We start from the raw sequence: 24,390 nt of genomic DNA on the forward strand, positions 1-24,390 counted from the left end.
TGATGCAGTGAATTATGAAGGGACTTCCAAGCTTCAATAAGAGTCTGTTCTCATCATTAAAGATAACACGGAGCCACAGTTAATCCAGAATAACCTCCAGTGACGATGTAATATGCACAAGGTTTAAGGCTATCTTTCTTCCACAGCTACAGAGACTTATGACTAGTCAGAGAGAGAAGCAATAACTGCATTCAAAGAGAGAAAAGAGAAGAGAAAAGAGAAGCGAAGCAAAGGGAAGCCACCATAGGGAGGGGTAGAGGGCCGCAGCACTACCCCCTTTAAACATTTAACTACAGCAAAATTTCAGCTCGCCATTCAGATCTTCAACGATTTTTGTTCCCAGAATATGGATCAGGCTGTAACTCACTATCTTGATAAGTTGCTATTTATGGCTGCCGCAGGGCTGAGCTAAACTATTTTTGAGTACCCATCTTTCATGGAATAATCAAGGAATTTTTCTTAAGCTGAACTAACGCAACCACGAGATTCCCCTCTTGCATCCGTGTATTCCTAATGGTCTTACATTGCAGTAACTGCTGCACCTCTTTTTTGGTTCCTTACCCCTCAGACAATACATGCTTGCTGGTTCTTCCTTCCATCTGTTCTGGTTAAGCTGGCCCATAGTAGCAGCACTGCCTCTTCCGGGGGCAAGAATAAGTGAACTATGTCCTTTCTGCTTGATCTTTATGCAGCCTTTTTTGTGTTCAGCAGGTGCCAAATCACAGAACCTACAACCTTCAATGTCTCATTAATGCTTCCTATAGAAGAGTGCCCTCTGTAAATTCATGCCATGTACAAATTGGTCACTTTCCCCAAAACACCAGCTACACCAGACTGAAAATACCAACCTCAACATATCAGAGGGCCAACATTTTTTAGAAAATTTCTTTCAAATGTCTAAAAGACTCAGATTATTCCCCTGTTATTAGAGATAGTTTAAATTTTCATCATTTTTAAACTAGCCAAAAGAATAGCCTTAAGAACAATGCCATATGAACACCCAGTACAAAAAAGCACTCAAACCCATTCATTCCAGTGTTGCCACTCATGCACTTGGGAGCTGAATCCGCAGCCACTGCAGCTTCGTGTCTGTTTTCTTCCCAAGAGCTGCTGCAGAGCAGGCAGGCGCTCTGTGGAGCGAGGTGCTCACGCCGATCAGCTGAACTCGTGTACGCCAGGACCTCGGTCAAGCCAGCTGCCGAGCAATCCTCAGTCTTTGGGGACGACGACAACCGGTGAGTCTTTCCTAACCTCACAAACCCTCCCATAACGTTCCACTTCATATTCTTACCATCTCACTACGATTTTAGAAAGGTCTGCCTAATACCACAAACGTTCATCGTCACTGTCTACCTCCACTATTTTTATCTACTTCCCAATAGCATTTCTCACATGAAGATTATCCTCCGCCCACTACTTGAAAGGAAATGTACCTAGGAGAATTCTCTTCACCTACCGGTACAAGTGACCAAGACTGAACAACGCAGAAACGGAATTCTGGAGAAAGCCCAAAGGATAAGATTACCTTCTTCCTTATATTTTCACTCTTACCTTTAAAAGCTCACTTAAAAATATGGAATTAAGTTAAACATTCTAGCGCTTATACAAAAAAAATGCACAGAATATTTGAGAACAGCTTTGGAAAAGATTTAACAAAAGCAAAGCAAGTTTGATATATACTGTGATGGAAGACAGAATCTTTAAAAGTAATAGGAAACAAAACAAAAAAAAACCTAAAGAAGCAATTTTGCCAATAGCATGCAGAAAAATGAGTGAAAAACATTACAGCTCTTGTATTTTAGTTGCCACTATTGGCTGTATTAAATTAGATAAAAGGAATAAAACTGCATCTATTTTTCAGAAAAAAGTCACGTTAGAGATTCATTTATGGAATATATTTTCACATAAATACAGGGGCTCAATAAATGCTGAAAGTAATAAGGATTACATTTTCCCAGGGAATTTCTTCTAAGCAGGCTGCAAAGCTGAGTCATAAAAGCAAGTATCTGCACCCACAGAAGAACATTTTTAAGGGTTACACACTGAAAAAATTGAAAAGCACAGCATTATATTATCACTGATCCTCTAACTTTTATTTTTCATTGCTTATGAAAAGAGTCCCAAAGTCATTTTAAGTTTTGCCTACGTACCAAGCACTGAAGGATTCCCATATAAAATTATGTATAGAAAAGGTTACTTAAAAACAAAGCTAATTACACAAACTCAAGAATGCTGTTCAGGCACTAATAAAGTCTTCCACCATACTGAAAGGAGCGTTTTTCATTTGGATTTTGTTTTCAGCTACAGAGTTACAGCAAAAATACTACAGTTTACTTCTTCTCATACGTAAACTATGCTGCGTTTATCAGTACCCATAGCTGAGAGGACCTTTCTTCCATGGAAACTGAATGGCACAAGCAACACTGAAATAGCAAGTTAAGTCCAGGCTGCAAGCACGAATATCATCAGAGATCGGCAATGAAAAACAGGGTATCCATGCATTTTTTGATGCATACCCACACAGTTAGCTCAACAGCAGTAGGCCATTATACACAAATTTGTACAAGCAAAATTAGGCAAACAGTAGAATAGTGGTTCTCATGTGTACATGCACACACACAGACATACGTATTTCTTATGGTGAATCCAGGCCTAATTACTGTTGCCTTCAGCTTGGCATTCTCCTTGGAAAACTTGACAAATCTGCTTGGTTCCTCAAGCTTCCAAAGCCTGAAAAACTCTCTACAGTACCCATGGGAAAAATGGAATTTAAAGGCTTTAGAAAACTCTGATATATCTCAACCCAATTAATACAGCAAACTTCATTTTCTTCTACAGTAATTTACTTACATTTAAAAGAAATGCATATCTCCTTGAAAACCACGCGTAGGTGTCACTGTAGCAAAGATAAGGTTATTGTAATGCTCAAAGCTAAAGTGATTTTAAAATAATTGTACTCCCAAACATGCTTTTCTAGGTCTAGACTACCTTGTTCCAAAGTGATCCTTAATCCATTTCAGACACGAGCTTCAAAAAGGTGCTCATGGATAAAAGAAATCTCCTTTTCAAGGAAAACTCATTTGGGCCTTTTTTCCTCTGGTATTTTGATAAGTGACAAATTAGACACCTCAATACCAGCAACCACCTTCCGAAACAACAGTCCCGAGCTGAAGTGGGAGGTGGGGAAGGTGGCTGCCTCGCGGGCTGCTGCCTTCACCGCAACTGCAGCAGCTCCGGGAAGAGCCACAGGACATCTTTGTCCAGAGAAATTTGAGGTTAAAAGAGCACCAAGACACAAGCGCGTATAGCTCTACAGGACTGAGCTTAGGGCATCTGACTACTTTCCCTTTTTTAGAAGGAAAAATTCTCATTAACTTCACTGGAAGCAGGATCGGGCCCAGAGCCCAAAAATGGATTGGGTTCTTACTCGCTTTTTAAAGTCAGACAAACTTGCACTGAAGCCAGTAACAAAACACAAATATGCAGAGCTTCTTAAGCCAGCGGGAGCTGGACCGCGGCTTCAAGCCCAAGCTGCAGTGACTTTCTGAGCCCAGGAACTGGCTCAGTTTAAGAACCGGACTGAGTCCTGTGCTCTCTGCTAGTATGAATTGCAACTTATACCACTTGGATTTTCATGTTTATTTAAGCAGAGAAATAATTTCACACTTTATACTTGCTGCATTAATATACATGTACTTTATATATATACATATATAAATATATATACACACACTTATATAGAACTATTGCACTTTCTCTCAATATGTATGTACATGTTGAGAATGAGTGAACGTGCCATCAGCTGAACTTCCCATAGGGACCTTTTAGGCAAATGTGAACTTACAAACAGCCAGAGGAGTCAGGGAATATTACTTATGTTTCCAACATTTATTTTTCTTTCCAAAAAATACCGGATCTAAGTTCAACCCAGATGCATATAGTGCTTTGCCAAATGATCTGTGGCTGTTGCATGACTTCTTACATTGTTATCATCACCAAGCTTAACAAACAGGGCTGCTAAGTCTATTAATCTCCTGAAACACAAAGTCTGAAACTGTAGAAACAAAACATCTTACTACAAGATATATAAAATGTGGTATAGTGAGATAAGGGAAACATTCAGCATGTGCTCTGTTAATATTTTTCTATATAACTGCAAGCAAAACTGATAAACTTTTCATAAGAACCAACTCTGAATGTAATGTTAATGACAAGTATGTAATTGAAAAAAATTCCTTTTACAATAGAAGCCTCTCACAATGGTAGGTAGCAAGGTATAGTTCTAATAGGAAAATCTTGAGCCTACTCAGAAATTTAAATTGCCACCTGTAAATTCAAACAAAAAATTAATAAAGTGGGTCAAATACAGCTGGGGTAGCAATCAAGTACCATGTGAAATTTCACTTTCTAAAATATCAAATGACATAAAACACTGATTCTTAACCTCTCAAGTACTATTTCTTTTTGTTGTGCTGCAATTAGTTCTAATTCAGCTACCAATACGTAGAGCTTGCATAGTTATATCCCAGAATATATTCTATGGAAACAGCTTTTGACAAATTTGCCAAAATGCAAGGTCCTAACGGGAACACACACAACTCTGCACTTTCTGAAATAACCTCATACTACTCCCACAAAGGCTCAAACTTGTTTTACGCCAAGATGACTTTGCAGAAGAGAAGCCCTTGCTGGCGGAGCAGGGAAGCAGGAGAGCACCATCCTAGCACAGCCCGCTCAATAACTGCCCAGTTATGAATTTGGCTTCTTAAAATCAGCATTTGGGTATGTAATACTTATAGCCAATTTTGGTTCACTCAGTCCCAGCTTTCTTCGTTTCTCTGTGCAATCTGTAGATTCAAACTTACATTATCTCTGAGCATACCAAAAAACTATATAGCATCTCAGTGGCATATGCTTTTTATCTTAGAAATTGCTGCTGATATTTCTAATTAATACTAAATAGCAATCATCCCATTGAAAATTCAAGCTGCATTTAGAAACTGAATGCTATTTAAATTTTTTTGTGCTTTAGATTTAATGAAAACTAATAGATTACATCTGTTGCAAACTACGACTTTTTTCCTTCATAGAATATTAAGAGGAGCTTTCCCAGCTATCTAAAAATCAAGTTATTTTGGAGGACAATATTCTTTTATTGCAATGTAATGTATACATCTAATTTGCAACATGGACTATTTCACAAGGTAGCAGCAGACAGAACGTAGACATTTCAAAAAATAATTGATCCCAGAGGAAAAACAATTCTCCTGATATGTAGCTGGCTTTCATTCCAAGGTCAGTATATACCAAACCCTTACACGGTCATACAAACAGCCTGAAGACTCACAAAATATGCACAGATAACCCGTGCGCGCTGATCGACATCAGCTCATGCAGCGGCCACCCCAGAGCTGCTGCTGTCACTCCCTTTTTGCTTCCATGGAAGTTATGGAAGAAACTTCAGACCAGCCTCAGAGAAGAGCAGGAAAAGTTACTGCTACCTCTCAGTGGCACACAAGGGTGTAAAACCACATTTGTCATTGGCTTGATTCTCTAAACCAAGCAGTAACTCAGATGTTCACAAGTTACTATCCTGCACAAAGTGCTGAAGGTAGCATGAGAAACTTGAACATCCTTATCGGGAACTAAACTCCATAAGGAAATGCCATATGCAAAATCTTCATCTCTCAAGTGTTTACATTAAATGTATACTTTGTAACCTTGGGACATATTCGAGCTTCATCCCAACGTGGCACAGTTCTAGCTGCCCTTCTCTCTCCCTGCTGATTGCCCAGGACGCTCCTTGATGCTGCGGGCAGCTACCTTGCACACACTCGTGGCAGAACAGACGTCAAACGTCACGGAGCACAGCAGTAAAAAAGCACGCACATGTTTATTCTTCTGGTAAATAATTATGGCCTAGTAGGAAGGAAATGTTGTTTACTTTGCTGCATTACTTGGGAAAACTAAGTTTACAACATATAATTGTTAATAAAAACCACAGGCAACTGCTCTGGTCCCTAAGAAGTACAAACAGCAGAGACCAAAAGCGTGTGCAGCTGGCCACAGAAAAGCCACCCAGCCTCTGCCTCCCTCTCTGCCCTGCGCGCAGGACAGATGCAAAATCATAGATCTGAAGACAGCTGAAACTGACTAAGGAAAAGAGATCTGAACCTATGCCAGGTTTTAGGAACCAGATTTCATACCTTACAATTGTGATGTGTATAAATCACATTAATCAATATCCTGGATTTACATATCTGAGTTTTGCTCACACACTAACAGATTTCTGAGCCCTCCCACAGTACCTGGCTACGTGCACGTAGGGTTGTTAATCCACTGCTTACAAGAGAAAGATGTTATAAAACCTGATCATTTCAGACAAGACCTGATCCTTGACATTAGTGCCCTTCCTAGTTCATACTGCAAAACAGCCATAAAAATATACAAAATACAACCACAGTAAAATTGTTCCTTGATAGGAGTAGCTGACTTCTGCAACTATGGATATTTATCAGAAAATTCTTTCATCTTCAGCATGGACAAAAAACATTTCAAAAAGACAACAAAAGACAACAGAACATTTTTTGCAATTCTACCTTAATGAACTGATCTTTGTTAACAGCAAAATTCCTTTAGCCCTTTTCACGGCACTTTCATTTAAAATGTACATAAGGCAAAGGAAAACACATCCTAAGCCTTTGAAGGTAATGAATATTTACCACAATGTGTCTTTTATAATCCAATTAATGCGACTTCCTCAGTGCTAGCACTGTTAAAAAACGATAGTTGTAGTTTTACATATACAGTTTCTAAGTAGCAATCATCCACTGTTCTGGTCATCAAGAGGTGTTAAGGCTCATTCTCCTAATTACACACATGCCTGGGTAGTTACCACCTCTGCATTAAATCTCAAGGAGCAGAATAAAACAAGTACTTGAAGGAAATAAAAATAGAGGAGACAGTGTATGTTTTAACCTGAATTGGCTATAGATCCTCTTCTACATCACACATTTAAGAACTTTTACTCTGGCCATATAATCCATTCTGGACAATAAGATAAAAAGTACCTGTCTTGAGCAGTCTGCTTCTTCTGGGCTACCAAAATAATGCCCTGTGCAGTTACGTCATTTTGATTGTTTGATGTTTGTTTCAAGTGTTTGATGCAACCTTATTTAACAAGCATCATTATCTCTGTAGTTCAAATTTATTTTCCAGGTTTCCAATTTACATAGGTTTTTAAGTTCAAGAAAGTCAAACTTGCACGTGAGGCAGTGCTGCAAAGTGATGCAGCTAAGACACTGAGAATGGCCTGCAGGGTCTTCCATTTGTCATCCTCTAAAACCGCCCTGCAAGATGGGCTGCCGTGAACTACGGCGGGGATTCCTTCGAATAGTATCTTCCTCTGCTTATGAAATTCAGGAAAGTAACATTTTCAGTTTTTACAAGACATTCAAACTGGAAAATCACCAAATCCTCCACATAAAAAAGGTTTAAAAAAAAAAAAAAAAGGCAACAGAAGTATCTGCTACTTTCAAATGCTTGTCGATATGTGAGACTTGTCACGGAGGGTCTAAAACGTTAGCTTATTCAATCCTAGGCACCCTCTATAGCAAACAGAATAAACGGTAAACTCAGTAATTATTACTAAGCGACAAATAACATCTGAAACTTAACAGAGTCCTAGAATTCAAGAGAAGGAATAACGCAAAATAAAATTAACCTTTGTCCAAAACTGAAAATAAATGTCTAAATTTTTAAGACTTCAAACAGCTCAATTCTCATTGATTTGTTTTTAATTATATCGTTTAAACTGCCCACAGCACAATGAACTAACAGCACTTAGAATCTAATGAAAAAAAAATCAGCAAAAAAAGGCTAAAAATTTTCCATACAATTTCTGAATCTGATGGTATAAGCACATACTGCTAATCTAACACCTAGCACCTCCCCGTTGCCTCTGCTAGGCATGCAAAACTCCCCAGAAAGCAACCAGAGTTGTATGCCTGTAACTGACAGCGTAATCCAACGCTGAACATTACCCAGGCACAGACTCTGTAAAAGTGCCTATTATGCTACTGGCTGTATATAACATTAAGGTGCTTCATGCAACTACACAGTAGCCTACTAAATTCCTATTCAAATATTTTTCTTAGAATGACATTTTCAAGATCTCCTAAGCTTCATCAGTATGAATTGTGCTGAAAGCCCTCACAACACTGTGCACTGATTGCAATGGTTCAATAAAAGAGTATCTGTTTTGGCCCTGCTAACCTACAGAGGAACCTTTGCATAAAACTGCTGTGAATAACGATTGTGATGACTTCTGAGAAATTTGAAATTAAAATTCTCTGCTTCCACTAATTAAATTGGTTGGTTGATACCGTCTGAGATATTCATTAACTTGTTAACGTACCAGATTCAAAAACTGAGCATTTTCTATCACGAGGGTGGGGAATGTAGGAGGATATGAACATGGAAGGTGATCGGATACATGAGAACTACTGGTTTTCCATGTTTGCAAGACAGCTTTCAAACCTGGAAAGCACAAAGCCCCCGCCTGTCCAGCACGTGGCATAGCTGTGTTTCACAATACTTCTGAGAAAACGAGCATAAAGGAAGACTGTGTGGGTAAATTTAAAAAAAAAAAACCTGTAAAGTAAAGCTGTTGCTGCTACAGAGAAATACCAGCACAGTGCTGGGGATGTACGGTGACCGTAGCCCCTGCTGCAGCCAATGGAGCATTTACAGGACAGCTCTTACACTGTTTTCTGACTCAAATGAATTACAAGTAACTCATATAATGCCCCATTTTGCCCACTGCCTCACGGTACAACTACGCGCTCTTGGACTCTCCTCCCTTCCTGCCATTGAAAGTAAATTTAATCTAATGATGCCATTAAGCAAATGAGACAATAAATAAAATATGTCACTTAGACTAAGAAATATCTTGCCTAGGTATCTTCCCACAGCAGCCCAAGTAAATCATAACTGCAGATTTTTTTTTTAAGGTGTCATGTAAACTAGGCAGACTCCACAATTACAATTAATTCGCTATACATGCCACATATGAAATTACGTATGTTTTCTAAAATTTTCTCAAGTCTACAGATAAAAAGATCATAAAAGTTAGAAACATTCAGTCATCACCATCACTTTTTTAATTAAATAACTTTTATATTAAAACTGATCCTAAAGAAGAAATTTGGTAGCACAAGCCCCTAGCCTTTAAATCCAGGAAAGTCCAACTTCATTTTGTAACGTTCTAGTTTACGTTAGATTTCTCAAGAGCCGAGAAAGTAGGGTAATAAACCTCAAGAGCTTTAAATGGCCAAAGCACGTGCTGCACAGAGCAGGGAGCTCAGGCCAGCGCCCAGCCTGCGCCAAGGCTCACGTCCCCTCCAGCAGCTCCCCGGGCAGCGCCTCGAGCTAACCCTTGTGTTTCCTGAAAGAAGCACAGCTCTGGACATTTTTGGTTTTAGCACCGCTACGTTCCGGCCTTGCAAACACTGGAACCTGGAGTTTGGTAACTGATTGCAATGAAACCCCAAACGCTTTCCAAGTGCGCTGCTTCTTTCTCCTTTATCTGCGTAGGAATTGTCATACCATCACAACACCCCAGTACATCTGGCTGGGATAACAAATGCCTTCGTGGCTGCGCTACCGCGTCCTCTGAGCCACCTCGCTTCTGCTGCGTCGAGAACAGGACAGAAGAGAAAAAGGCGGCGACTGGGGCAGCTTATCATCAAATACATCTTAAGAAATGCCCGATTGCTTAGGCTATTACCCTCAAACTTTCCCTGAAGTAACAAGTAGCACTGGTTAATTATTCATTATGCAAATTAGTTCCTTGTTGTCACTTTGGAATGTGTTGCAATGTCATTAGATCCTTTTCTTCCGTAGTACTAAAGAGGATATAGCCCAGTTACTTACTGTTTTAAGTTTTATTATTCGTTATTTTATATACTTCTCCCACACCCGTTATATGTCTTTACTAAATAAACCTTTTCCCATATAGACTTTCACTAGCTCTACTTATTTCTTTGTCATCTGCGTCCTTCTGCTACCGCTGTATGTTTTGGAGCATATATTTTTCTAAAAGTAACATCCAGATTTTATACATATGACATTCCTACATTCCTCTACTCCATTACACAAACACCTTAACAAAGTGATTTTTGTTTTGTGGTAACTAGCTGAAAGCAAAAGATCTCAATTTGAGAACTTTCTCCCCAAAAAGCTCTATTTCCACTACTTTCCCCATAACAGTTAATCCAGAAACTCCTGAAATGGATAAATAACACAAGCAGGATTTCTCAAGATGAATTTTTGCTCAACATTGTGATATTCACGTCCCTAGACCCACGAAGTCCTTTTGAAGCCTCCTTTAAAAGTCTAGCCTAAGCGCTGGTGTTGCACGGAGGAGCTGCGTCTCTCACGCACTCCTGATATTCAAGGCAACACAAACGGCACCGATATAACAGGCAATCGGGGGGGGGGGGGGGGAGGGGAACACGTCTTGTCTTTTACCATCACAAAACTGTTGTGCTTTCACATAGTTTCCATCTCAGGCACCTTCCTGCCGATCACTTCAATCCCCTATCTAATTTCTTTAGGACTACCGTAAGCGGTATCACAGGCGGTTTAGGTTCCCCCACCCCCGGCCCCCACCTTAAAAGCGCTCAAAAACATCAGCTCGTTTTCCAAATCCACTTCACGCACAAGAGACTGCAAAACCGCCGGCCCCGACGGAGCGGGAGCGGCGCCAGCAGGGGCCTGGAGAGCCGCTAGCCGAGCACCGACGACGGCTTACAGGTGACGCTGGAGCAGCAGCGGAAAAACCTCCAAATCCACCAACGCGACGCGGGCGAACGCGAAACAGGGGTTCCCCCCCACACCCAAACAGCCGCCAGAGCCTTTCTCAACGGCCGCTCGGTTTCCCCGGGGCGAGGCGGCGTCGGCGGCCAATGTCACGGGGGGCGCCGGCGGGGCCGCGGGCGCCGAGTCGGGCCCTCGGCGCCCCCCTCAGCGCCCGCCGGCCGCCCGACCGGGGCCCCCCTCCCCCGGGGCCCGGCACCGCGCCGCCGCCGCCGCCTCGCGCCCCCCTCAGCGCCGCTCGCGCTCCCCTCAGCGCCGCTCGCGCTCCCCTCAGCGCCGCCGCCGCCGCCTCGCGCCCCCCTCAGCGCCGCCCCGCGCCCCCCTCAGCGCCGCCCCGCGCCCCCCTCAGCGCCGCCGCCGCCGCCTCGCGCCCCCCTCAGCGCCGCTCGCGCTCCCCTCAGCGCCGCCGCCGCCGCCTCGCGCTCCCCTCAGCGCCGCTCGCGCCCCCCTCAGCGCCGCCGCCGCCTCGCGCTCCCCTCAGCGCCGCTCGCGCTCCCCTCAGCGCCGCCGCCGCCGCCTCGCGCTCCCCTCAGCGCCGCCGCCGCCGCCTCGCGCCCCCCTCAGCGCCGCTCGCGCTCCCCTCAGCGCCGCCGCCGCCGCCTCGCGCTCCCCTCAGCGCCGCCGCCGCCGCCTCGCGCTCCCCTCAGCGCCGCCGCCGCCGCCTCGCGCTCCCCTCAGCGCCGCCGCCGCCGCCTCGCGCTCCCCTCAGCGCCGCCGCCGCCGCCTCGCGCTCCCCTCAGCGCCGCCGCCGCCGCCTCGCGCTCCCCTCAGCGCCGCCGCCGCCTCGCGCTCCCCTCAGCGCCGCTCGCGCTCCCCTCAGCGCCGCCGCTGCCGCCGCGCGCTTCCCGCGCTCGGTGACGGCCCCCGGCCCCGCGCGGCCCCCACTCACCTCTCACATGTTCTCAGGGGCGGGCGGGCGGGCGGCTGCGGCCCGGGCCCGGGCACGCTGGGGCTGGCCGCCGCGGGGCGCGCCGGGGCTCACGGGAGCATGGTGACAGCGCCGCCGGCGCGGGGCGGCGACGAGAAGGAGGGGAGGGAAGCGAGGGAGGGAGCCAGAGAGGAGACGGCAGCGCCCCGGGCACCCCGCGCCAGCGCCCGGCTTCCGCCGCCGCCCCGCCCTCCGCGCCGAGCCCCGCCCCTCCCCAGCGAGCCCCGCCCCCACGCCGAGCCCCGCCCCCACTCCGAGCCCCGCCCCCGGCGCCGAGTCCCGCTCCTCCGCGCCGAGCCCCGCCCCCGCGCCGAGCCCCGCCCCCACGCCGAGCCCCGCCCCTCCCCAGCGAGCCCCTCCCCAGCGAGCCCCGCCCCTCCGCGCCGAGCCCCGCTCCTCCACGCCGAGCCCCGGCCCCGCGCCGAGCCCCGCCCCTCCGCGCCGAGCCCCGCCCCCGCGCCGAGCCCCGCCCCTCCGCGCCGAGCCCCGCTCCTCCACGCCGAGCCCCGGCCCCGCGCCGAGCCCCGCCCCTCCGCGCCGAGCCCCGCCCCCGCGCCGAGCCCCGCCCCTCCGCGCCGAGCCCCGCTCCTCCACGCCGAGCCCCGCCCCTCCGCGCCGAGCCCCGCCCCCGCGCCTAGCCCCGCCCCTCCACGCCGAGCCCCGCCCCTCCGCGCCGAGCCCCGCTCCTCCACGCCGAGCCCCGCCCCCGCGCCGAGCCCCGCCCCCGCGCCGAGCCCCGCCCCCACGCCGAGCCCCGCCCCCGCAGCGGCGGCGGCCCCGGGGTGAAGCAACAGAAAGAAGGAAACAAAGCACCGCAGCGGGGGGGGGGGGGGGACAAAAGCGGGACAGACAATAGGGGTGTGCGGGGGCGGGGGCGGGCGGGCCGGCAGAGAGCCCTGCCTGCAGTGCCCGTTGCTCCTCGGCTGCCGTGGCCGAGTGAGGGCTTGGCCCCGGCCCCCAGGGCCGCCGCTGCCCTCGGGAGGGGCCGCGCCCCGCACCGCCGAAACGCCTTCCCTTTCTCGTCGGGTCTTGGCTCTCTCTGCCGCTTCCCGCTGGCCCAGCACGAGGGCGGCGCGGCGGACGCCCGCTTTCCTGCCCGCTGCGCTAGCGACAAGCGGAGGCTGGCTCCCCGCCAGGGCCCGCCGCCCCTGCCCCCCGGGGACACCCCATACCTTGCAGCACCCCCCCACACTTTCAACACCTGCCTTTTGGGGTTTTTTTTGGGGCCACTTCCCGCAAACACTCCCGATGCCTTTGACAACCGCGCTTTTCGGCCCGCCGCCTAACACCGCACTGTTTTGAGGAGACCCGGTGACGCGGCTCCTCAACGCGGGCTTTCCGCCGCCAGGGCCGCCCGTCCCGCCGGGACACCCGCCCCGCCTGCGGCCGCCTGGCGGGTTCCCCCTAAACGTTAGGCCCTAGGAAGGACGGCGTTGGCGCGCCGCGCATCGCCCCACCGCCGGGGACGGCCAGGGCACGCCGCGTGCAAGCCCCCAGGGCTTGAGCTCAGCCGGGGAACGGCGCGGCCTCCCCATGCAGCGCCCTGGGCCCCGCAGGGAACTAGCTACTGTCAGGGAACGGCTAGCTGTCCGTCTGTCCCCCCCGCACTTGCCTTCCTCCCCACGTCCTCTCATTTGCGTTTACTGATCGTTTGTTATCCATAGTCACTTCTTCCCGAATGCCTTCATTTTTACCCCGAAAGGGGAAAAAAATATGTCACCCCAGTTGGCATCTCCCCTGCAGTCGAATGCTACTTTTATTAACTCATACAGAGCGAGCGAGCGCGGACGTGGGAAACGCGGCGCTTCCGCCAGCTCCCGGCCCGGCCCCAGAGCAAACCTGGCTCCAGGCGCAGGCTCCTGGGCACCAGCTCTTCCTTGGCCCCCTTCCTCTCCAGCAGCCCGGCCGGCGGCCCCAAACGAAGCGCTCGCCTCGCTGGCCGCCCCGCGGACTCGGCGGCTGCCCCCGGCCTCTGCCGCGTTATCATCCGCCGCCCCGAGCGAAACAATGGACCCATTGTCTTCCCAGCGGAGATAACGAAATACTTCACTGTGCGCTCAGCTTCATACGCCGTTCAAACACAGAGAAATTAGGGCGCGAGGCAAGAGAGAAACGTCGGGTGCAGGCACACAGCACTTTGAGAGACGCCGCGTGTCCTGCTCTCAGAGTCACTGCGGGTCACGGCCAGCGGAGAGCACCTCAGCAAGAGGAACTCGCTCTCGGCGGGGTGAACGCAGCCCTCGGACAGGGAGGCGAGAGCCCGACGGCGGCAGACCGCGGAAGGGCCGCCCGCGCCCCGGAGCCCCGCTGCTCGGCCCAGGCCCAGGCGAGGAAGGCCAACGCCGCGGGGGCGCGGGAGCCCGGCGCGCCGGCCCCACAGCCGGCCCCACGCTGCCCAGCACGGCGAGGTGGGGTGCACGCCGTGCATCGCCCCGGTGCAGCGAGGTGGGGTGCGTGCCGTGCATCGCCCCGGTGCAGCGTGGTGGGGTGCGCGCCACACATCGCCCCGGCGCAGCGAGGTGGGGTGCACGCCGTGCATCACCCTGGTGCAGCGAGGTGGGGTGCGCGCCGTGCATCGCCCCGGTGCAGCGAGGTGGGGCGCGCGCCGTGCATCGCCCCGGTGCAGCGAGGTGGGGCGCACGCCGTGCATCACCCTGGTGCAGCGAGGCGGGGTGCGCGCTGTGCATCGCCCCGGCGCAGCGAGGTGGGGTGCACACCGTGCATCACCCTGGTGCAGCAAGGCGGGGTGCGCGCCGTGCATCGCCCCGGTGCAGCGAGGTGGGGTGCACGCCGTGCATCACCCTGGTGCAGCGAGGCGGGGTGCGCGCCGTGCATCGCCCCGGTGCAGCGAGGTGGGGTGCACGCCGTGCATCACCCTGGTGCAGCGAGGCGGGGTGCGCGCCGTGCATCGCCCCGGTGCAGCGAGGTGGGGTGCACGCCGTGCATCACCCTGGTGCAGCGAGGCGGGGTGCGCGCTGTGCATCGCCCCGGCGCAGCGAGGTGGGGTGCACACCGTGCATCACCCTGGTGCAGCGAGGTGGGGCGCACACCGTGCATCACCCTGGTGCAGCGAGGCGGGGTGCGCGCCGTGCATCGCCCCGGTGCAGCGAGGTGGGGTGCACGCCGTGCATCACCCTGGTGCAGCGAGGCGGGGTGCGCGCCGTGCATCGCCCCGGTGCAGCGAGGTGGGGTGCACGCCGTGCATCACCCTGGTGCAGCGAGGTGGGGTGCGCGCCGTGCATCGCCCCGGTGCAGCGAGGTGGGGTGCGCGCCGTGCATCACCCTGGTGCAGCGAGGCGGGGTGCACGCTGCGCATCGCCCCGGTGCAGCGAGGTGGGGTGCGCGCCGTGCATCGCCCCGGTGCAGCGAGGTGGGGTGCACGCCATGCATCGCCCCGGTGCAGCGAGGTGGGGTGCGCGCTGTGCATCGCCCCGGCGCAGCGAGGTGGGGTGCGCGCCGTGCATCACCCTGGTGCAGTGAGGCGGGGTGCACGCTGCGCATCGCCCCGGTGCAGCGAGGTGGGGTGCGCGCCGTGCATCGCCCTGGTGCAGCGAGGTGGGGTGCGTGCCGTGCATCGCCCCGGTGCAGCGAGGTGGGGTGCGCGCCATGCATCACCCTGGTGCAGCGAGGCGGGGTGCACGCTGCGCATCGCCCCGGTGCAGCGAGGTGGGGTGCACGCCGTGCATCGCCCCGGTGCAGTGAGGTGGGGTGCGCGCCGTGCATCACCCTGGTGCAGCCCAGCACGGCGAGGCAGGGTGCACACTGCGCATCACCCCGGTGCAGCGAGGTGGGGTGCGCGCCGTGCATCGCCCCGGCACAGCCCAGCACGGCGAGGCAGGGTGCACACCGCGCATCGCCCCGGTGCAGCGAGGCAGGGTGCACGCCGTGCATCGCTCCGGCAGAGCTGTCCCCACGCAGCCTGGCACGGCGAGGCAGGGTGCGCGCCGTGCATGGCCCCGGCACAGCCCAGCCCCGCCAGGCGGGGTGCACAAGCCATTAGGGAAACGAGATGAAAATGCACGTACGTTTTGGCTTTGTGCGCACAGCCGTCTCCGCAGGCCCGGGAGGCTGCTCCAGCTGCAGAAGCGGGCCGGGCGCCGGGCGGCGGCGCCGTGCAGCATCCCGGCCCTCCTGCAGCCCGCGGCGACCGGCGCCGCCTCGCCGCCTCGCGCCCGGGAGCAGCAGCAGCAGTCGCCTCGCTCGGGACGCTGGCGGCTCCGCCGGCGCGGGGCAGGCGCCCCGGGCAGGAGGCGCGCAGGGCGGGCGGCCGCCCGCTGCCCTCGCGGCCAGGCTGTCCCACGCGGCCGACCTCCTCCGCCCGCGCGCCCCGGCCCTCACCTGGCTGGCCCCCGCCCCGCGCCGCCCTGCGTCACCCCACGCCACCCCACGTGGCCCCACGCTGCCCCACGCCACCCCACGCCGCCCCGCGCCGCCCCACGCCGCCTCTCTTTTGCTGTTCTCTTTCTCGCTTTCTCTTCCCCCGCCTTGGCGCCGGCGGCCCGGCCGGAGGGGAAGCAGCGGAGGGCCGGCAGGACGGCGCTCCCCAAGCCCTATAGGTCGGCGAGCACCACGGAGCAAGCTACTCTCAGCAGCGCACAGCAGTAACCACGGCAACGGGCGGCGGTTTGCATATACATTTTCTTAAAGAACCAAAAATTACTTTCCGCTGTTAGGGGAAAAAAAAAGAAAAGGTGTGGGGGCAGCCGTCACCGGCTCCCCGGCTGGTCGCTGCCGCCCGCTTTCACACCGACCAGCTGCGCTGCGTCACACCCGCTGCACCAGCTGCCGCGCTCCGCAGGCCGGAGACGGTCACACCTGCTTTTGTCGGTGCTGCTGCGGCCCCGGCCGTTTCCTGGCACGGCGTGCACCCCGCCTCGCTGCACCGGGGCGATGCACGGTGTGCACCCCACCACGCTGCACCGGGGCGAGGCACGGCGTGCACCCCACCACGCTGCACTGGGGCGATGCACGGTGTGCACCCCACCTCGCTGCACCGGGGCGATGCACGGCGCACACCCCACCTCGCTGCACCGGGGCGATGCGCGGCGTGCACCCCACCACGCTGCACTGGGGCGATGCACGGTGTGCACCCCACCACGCTGCACTGGGGCGATGCACGGTGTGCACCCCACCTCGCTGCACCGGGGCGATGCACGGCACGCACCCCACCACGCTGCACCGGGGCGATGCACGGCACGCACCCCACCTCGCTGCACCGCGGCGATGCGCGGCGTGCACCCCACCTCGCTGCACCGGGGCGATGTGCGGCGTGCACCCCGCCTCGCTGCACCGGGGCGATGCACGGCACGCACCCCACCTCGCTGCACCGGGGCGATGCGCGGCGCGCACCCCACCTCGCTGCACCGGGGCAATGCACGGCACGCACCCCACCTCACTGCACCGGGGCGATGCGCGGCGTGCACCCCACCTCGCTGCACCGGGGCGATGCGCGGCGCGCACCCCACCTCGCTGCACCGGGGCGATGCACGGCGTGCACCCCACCTCACTGCACCGGGGCGATGCGCGGTGTGCACCCTGCCTCGCTGCACCGGGGCGATGCACGGCACGCACCCCGCCTCGCTGCACCGGGGCGATGCACAGCGCGCACCCCACCTCGCTGCACCGGGGCGATGCGCGGCGTGCACCCCACCTCGCTGCGCCGGGGCGATGCACGGCACGCACCCCACCACGCTGCACCGGGGCGATGCACGGCACGCACCCCGCCTCGCTGCACCGCGGCGATGCGCGGCGTGCACCCCACCTCGCTGCACCGGGGCGAGGCACGGCGCGCACCCCACCTCGCTGCACCGGGGCGATGCGCGGCACGCACCCCACCTCGCTGCGCCGGGGCGATGCACGGCACGCACCCCACCACGCTGCACCGGGGCGATGCACGGCACGCACCCCGCCTCGCTGCACCGGGGCGATGCGCGGCGCGCACCCCACCTCGCTGCACCGGGGCGATGCACAGCGCGCACCCCACCTCGCTGCACCGGGGCGATGCGCGGCGCGCACCCCACCTCGCTGCACCGGGGCGATGCACGGCACGCACCCCGCCTCGCTGCACCGGGGCGATGCACGGCACGCACCCCGCCTCGCTGCACCGGGGCGATGCGCGGCGCGCACCCCACCTCGCTGCACCGGGGCGATGCGCGGCGCGCACCCCACCTCGCTGCACCGGGGCAATGCACGGCACGCACCCCACCTCGCTGCACCGGGGCGATGCACGGCACGCACCCCACCACGCTGCACCGGGGCGATGCACGGCACGCACCCCGCCTCGCTGCACCGGGGCGATGCGCGGCGTGCACCCCACCTTGCTGCACCGGGGCGATGCACGGCACGCACCCCACCTCGCTGCACCGGGGCGATGCGCGGCGTGCACCCCACCTCGCTGCACCGGGGCGATGCACGGCGTGCACCCCACCACGCTGCACCAGGGCAATGCATGGCGTGCACCCCACCTCGCTGCACCGGGGCGATGCACAGTGTGCACCCTGCCTCGCCATGCTGGGCTGCACCGGGGCGATGCGCGGCGCGCACCCCGTTTCGCTGGGCTGGGCTGTGCCAGGGCCGTTTCCTGGCTTCCTGCGAAGGCAACCGCGCGGTCACGCAATCGCCTTGAGCGGCTGTGAAGAACGGCACGCAGCCGGAGACGGGGCGCCGCTGCCCCGAGGGGCCGCGCGTGGGCTCTTGGCCGGCGCCAGCCGCCCGGCGGACAGTGCTGGGGGGGCAGCGCCCGCGCCCGCCGGCTCAGGGGCCGCGACGGCCGTCCCCGCAGCCCCGTGCTCCTCTCACCGGGAAGCGCTTCCCACAAAACGCAAGTCTTGCAACCCTTACGGCTAAGCAACGACCCTCCGACTACCAGCAGGTCGGTTAAGTCACCAAGAACGGTGAAAATGGCCTCGTGCGCCTGGGCCGATTTTTCAACAATAGGCTTTTTAATGAAAGAACTGTGCCGTGAAACATCCTATTCCTCTTACCTCTTAGAGTTTATTACGCTCACCCCAAACCTGCCACCGCTACGTAATGTAAAACTCGCCAATTTGTTATTAAATGTTCTGCTAGGTAGAGGGTAAAAATTATTTTTGTCATTTTTGAAAGTAAAATCTTCCGAGTTCTGGTGATTGGATCATTATTTTAATTAACTTATGCAGTTAATAGAGTAAATCTACCAGGACAAACGGAGTTACCTTCTCCACCCTAAAGGCCCTCTCCTCTCTCGGTAGCTCACAATGAGGGACCTTTCCTAGGAGCAGGGTCCCGGCGCAGCGCAGGACCCAGCGCGGCGCTCAGATTCCGCATCTCGAGCCTTGGTTTCAGCTGCTGGCAAGTAACAAAACACACGTGAATTACAGAACGTGAACGAGACGCTGACGCAATTGAACGTCATTTGGGTTAATAACAGCCTTGTGCCAGTTTTGGTTTACTTTCCCCCTACTGTCTGTTTCCCAGTCTGTACCTATGCAAACGCCATGCTGCTGCAGCGTTACGCTGCAAGCACTGAAAAGTTTCAACACAATTTAATTTCTCAGACAAAAGTATTAATTTAAACATAATCCCATAGGTCATCGCTATCTTAGAATTTAAGATCTCTAAGATCATTAACATAAAATTAAGATCTATTTAACAACGGTTTGATGCAGTTCCTTCATGACTCATTTTTCAAAGGACGCCAAAGCACTTGGCAACTCGGAGGGCTGCCAGAAGACAGGAGCGCAAAGACACCGGCTTGCCGAGGTTGGGACCCGCTGCTCTAGATGGTCGGGGGGACCGCAGGCGTCCGTAGGGCACAGCTGTGAGAAAGCAGTTGCGACCACCTTAGCAGAAGGGCTTCCTCTTTGGACGTTAAATCACACGTGTTGCTCTGCACGACGTCTGCAGTATCATCCACGTTCAAAAAGGAGGAGCTTGGACCCGAGCAGAGGTAAAAGCCTGATCGCGATGCAGATTAGGAGGAATACAGGAGAGAGAAACGGGAGAGCGTGCCCCTCGCAGGCCGCTGCGGGGTGGGGAGGGAACCTGAATACCGCAAAAAATCACGAGGCTAAGGTGTTGGAACCACCTTCCAAAGAAATCCCTATTTTTAACATGGAAGTTGGTAAATCTGTGCAACGGTATGGGTACCATACATGCAAGATGCCCACACTTTTTTTTTTTCAGGCAAAATGTAGGAACTGCGGTCGTTTGTCTGGGGCGTGCAGATGCTCAGCAGCCCCGTGAGAGTAAAGCCTGTGATGAGGCTGCAAGACACGGAGAGATTTCAAGCACAGAGGCACAGCCCACGCGCGGTTTGCAGGCGTACTCCGTGTGCGTCAGCTATCTGGGCAGGAGGTCCAACACCGCGCTGAAATCCCAACGAGAACTAAGGCTTCCCTAGGAAAGGGATCATCTGCTAGGCAGAAGAATAAAAAGCGGCAGAGATGCTCCTCATTTATCCTTTAGTTCCAGCACTGCTTTGCATAACATATTACTGACCGCTACCCATTCTTTTCACTCCAAGTCATTCTTTTTAATGTGGTATTAATTAATATATGAGTTGATAAAATACTTAGAACAGGGCCAATACACCTTCCCTGCAGTGTCAGATATACAGCTGTAGAAGTGCTTACGCTCTGCAAATAACTGAAACAGTTTGTTAATTACTAATCACAGGTGAACTTGTAGGCACATTTTTACTAAGATTTTTGTTTGCTTTGCTGGGTTTCTTTTTCTATTAAAATCAAGCTGAAGTGTCATCAGCAGCAGACTGTTTAGAGGGATTTATGGTAACAGGTCAGATGACAATACTTTCTGTTAGCTTTTTTTTTTTAAATGATTATTATCATTTCTAAAGCTTTGGCCAAAGCCTGGAGTCCTCCTCAGGCCTTCCTCAGCTGTTATTAAAATATTGAGTTCCTACGGAAGGGCTTTCTTCTCCTTTGAGCCTAAATTATCTTCAGAGGGAATTCTCCGGAAGGAGGACAGACTAAAACCAAGCAAAAATGTCACTATCTGGCTTTTGCATTCATACTGAAATAAAATCTTTGTTGCTTGGCTGCCCATTCGTGCTTTTGACATGTTCTTCAGTTGAAGTCATCGTCCTGTTTGCGACCTGTTGCTGTGGAGATAACTGTATTGCAACCACAGAAATATGATGCCACAGACCAAAAAAATATGCAAAAGCAGAACTTAGAAAAAATACTTCTTTTCCGTGCAAATGTCAGTAGCGATTAATAAGCTTGTGGAGAAGAAATCTTTAGAGACAACCCAGATTTTTTATTTTCTGCAAGTTGCATGCCTAGGGCTGCGCATGCCGTCACGAGCACAGCCGCGTGGAAGGCAGATGTCTGGCTGGTCGGACCTGGCAAACGCACGGTAATGCTCTGCCTGATACTGCGCCGAGTTCTCTATCATCCACTCAAGCATTTTGCTATGCTTGTTGGTTTTTTCCAACCTGAAAATGTGCACGCATCAAGATGTTCAATTCAGAAGTCGTTCGATAAAGCTTTGAAGATCAGCCTACAGGAGATGAGAGTCACTTGTAAGGCCTCAGAATCAGGAGCGCATGGCAGTGCAGATTTTGCCAGACTGGAGAAGAGATCAGGTGGACAAATACCCCCATATACGAGTTTCAGATCTTTCAGTCTAATATTGATGTTTCCAGGGTGGGAATTGTTTCGTGAAAGCTGTGGAGATCAATAAACTGGCCATTGTTGTTATGAGGCTGAAAGTGTATTATGAATTTTTGGGCTTTCTGGTACTGTTTATGGCAACGGATCATTGCTGTATTCTAAATTACTGCATTTGGGATGTCGTTTCCTAAAGAGCATCTGGGTGTTTGAATGCTGGAGAAATAATACTTGAAGATTTATATTTAAATACTGAGAGGCTGGGAGGCTTGCAGGTTTTAGGTCAAAGCCTGAATGACATACTTTATTCAGAAAGCTGAAAGCTCTCTTGGGGATCCCCTTAATTATGAGTAACTGGTTATAAGCCAACAGCAAATAAGCATCAGACCAACCAGTCTTACTAAAATCGAACCAATAACATTAGAATCTGGTTTCCAGATTTCTGGCGGGTCGTCATCATCATCCACTACTGTTTTGTGGAGGCAAAGACTCAAACGTTAGCCCAGTTAAAGGGCTATTGTGGCAACTGCTGACAACAACAAGCTATACAATTGCTGAAACGGTTTATAAACAGCCCTGTATGACTAAATTCTGAGATTTCATAATTATGCAATGTATAGTGGCTGCAGAGTAGATGAAAAATTTGTAGCGCAAACAGTTCTTCCAAAACCAAATATTTTCCGCAAACTTGAAAGAATCCAAATTTTTAATCAGTACCTTTTGCTACATTGCATTTCTGCCGTTTTTGTGAGGATTTAACTCTTCTTAATGCCCTTGTGTTAAACAAAATATTTGAGTTAGTGACAGAAATGTAAGAAATATCATCTCTGTACTTTGTAGCATAGGCATGTTATGAACAATGAACGTGGCTATCACTTGCTGATGCCCTTCTGTAAACCAGGAAAAACAGTATTTCCCAGTTACCGCATTCAATATTAACCAAAATAAGACCTGGCAGAGAAGAGCACGTCCAGGAAGTCAGAGGAGCCAGGACTAAGTGACCCCCCAGGGAAGCCGCAGGCACCCAGGCAGCTCGCAGGAGGCCCAGGCAGGTCTGCGCAGAAGCCCAGCTGAAGCAGAAAAAGGCCTTCCTGAAGCACCTCAGAGATACCTGGAGGTGCAGCAGTGGCAACCTGCCCTGGCATAGGCACGTCCCCGTCCCACGTCGCGCCGTATCCGGCTTGTCTCTAGGGCCTCGCAAAATAGCGCCGGCTACTGTTGCCGCAAACCTCACTCAGAAAAGTCAAACACAATCCTGCCAAATTCAGTGTAATCTCTGCAAATTACTTGGCCAAAGAGAAGCAGGAAGGAAAGCAGACCTCTATACTACGTATAACCCCCCTCCGACGTCACTGCTCTCTTACGACAGAATTTATAAAACTGATCGGCAGCTTCAAAAACCTGTTCTGTTCTTTGATAAACAAAGTATGCACACACTGCAGCTTTGCTCCAAGAATAGTCTACGCGGGTCTCATCAGAAACAAAACATACAACGTAAGCTCGCTCTCTCTTATCACAGCTCCAGCCCGCAGTTCCACCAGCACACACAGTGCCAAATAATAACATTTCCATCACTAATATCATCCAAACTTAAAAAAATCTGGATTGCTCAGTGATTGCTCAGTCTACAGGTTGATAATGTTTCCATGATCCTAACCACACAGTACTTGCAATACTCTTGCTAATATCCTTTGGAAAACAAATTTCATTCCAGTTTTAGACACATTACTGTTTGTTAACTGCAGTAGAATAATTTGCATTTTCATTTCTTCCTTTATCATTTCACAGCTTTAGCAGGGAAGGGCTACGACAAGCCAGAACCATTTTTAAATTAACATTTCCCTTAGCCTGGAGCCCCCTTCCGTTCTACGACACGCCTGTGTCTGCGCTTTATGACCCCAGCAAAGCCTTAACAGGTCTTTTGCCAGAGGGAAAAAGAACTTCCGAGTACACCTAGGAACCACGCACACACAAAATGCCCAGATTAATGCATTTCTAGCCAAAAAGAGAGAGAGAGAGAGAGAGAGAGAAGAGACAGGGTCATGATCGAGAATGCTTTACACGCAGCCGTATAAGACGATTTTCACGCAGCAGTCACCAAAGGCTAAGTAGACGCACAGTGGTTTTTCACTTCCAGAAGGCAGGGCAGCCCTGGGTGCTGCTCCAAGTCCTAACGCGAACTCAACACGCGCTGAGCGCTTTCTCCGGGTTCAAGTGACAGCGAGAGGCGAGGTTCCCCGCTTCGACCCGGGCAACTCCAGACGCCGCGCAACACAATCAGCCAAATGAGACGAAACTCACGCTAGACTAATTGCATAGGATGTTCTTGAGGGCGACGAGCAGAATTTGGGTTAAAGTTGCAAAAAAAACCCCAAGCGGGCGAGCAGGTCGGGGCGCCGACCGGCGGGCGCCTCTGGTGCCATCTCCTGCCACCTGGGGCCCCTACGGCACGAACCGCTCTGCTGGCTACGCAGAAGGGTCGATTCAGCCCCGAGTCACGCGAGTGAACGGAAAGACCTTCTTTAAACACAAAAGGAAGTGCTAGTCGCCGTTAAGGACAAAGGAGAGACACCAGTGCTTTATCTGCGTGGAGAAGAAGCCGGGCGAAACCCTCTGGGAAGCGCGTATTGACAGCACGCGGCAGCTGCCGAGCGCAAGGGCAGAAGGGGATGCAGAAGCCCAAACTGCCCACGAAAGCCTGACACTTACATCTGATTTTTCCTGTGAGATAGGAACGATGATGAGTGAAAACAGAAAGAAAAAAAAAGGAAGTTCATTAAGCGGAAGCTGCATGTTCATGTGCTGATCTAGTAAAATATAAAAGTGAGAAAAAGTTATTTTTGAGCTTCCTGAATTCTACTCTTTCCCCAGTGAAAGCAGAGAACAGCAGCCCGTTTTCACGAGAACCAAACTGGTTCCCTAGCGTTATTTTATTTTTCTGTGTTAAGGAATTTTGTGTTCTGACTATGAATA

General features: G+C 52.7%; 1 protein-coding gene and 1 long non-coding RNA gene across 4 annotated transcripts in view; one reads left to right on the top strand and one right to left on the bottom strand.

The window, feature by feature from the left end:
• Positions 1-11,858, bottom strand: part of MBNL1 (muscleblind like splicing regulator 1) — a 116,544-nt gene extending 104,686 nt beyond the window's left edge. Inside the window, exon 1 of one of the 3 annotated variants that reach the window (XM_068954620.1) lies at positions 11,768-11,858. The gene's annotated coding sequence lies outside the window, so the exon portion shown is untranslated. Of the gene's footprint in view, positions 1-1,023; positions 1,160-11,767 lie in introns of those variants that run through there. The other 2 variants (XM_068954624.1, XM_068954622.1) reach the window with 2 other exon arrangements.
• LOC138068193 (uncharacterized) overlaps positions 1-23,712 on the top strand; it is a 29,666-nt gene extending 5,954 nt beyond the window's left edge. Inside the window, exons 2-4 of the long non-coding RNA XR_011142881.1 lie at positions 1,106-10,815; positions 19,036-19,733; positions 19,970-23,712. This is a non-coding gene — a long non-coding RNA (uncharacterized lncRNA). The remainder of the gene's footprint in view (positions 1-1,105; positions 10,816-19,035; positions 19,734-19,969) is intronic.
• The last annotated feature ends 678 nt before the right edge of the window (positions 23,713-24,390 follow it).

This window comes from Struthio camelus, chromosome 9 (assembly GCF_040807025.1).
Source record: "Struthio camelus isolate bStrCam1 chromosome 9, bStrCam1.hap1, whole genome shotgun sequence".
Classification (NCBI taxonomy): Eukaryota; Metazoa; Chordata; class Aves; order Struthioniformes; family Struthionidae; genus Struthio; species Struthio camelus.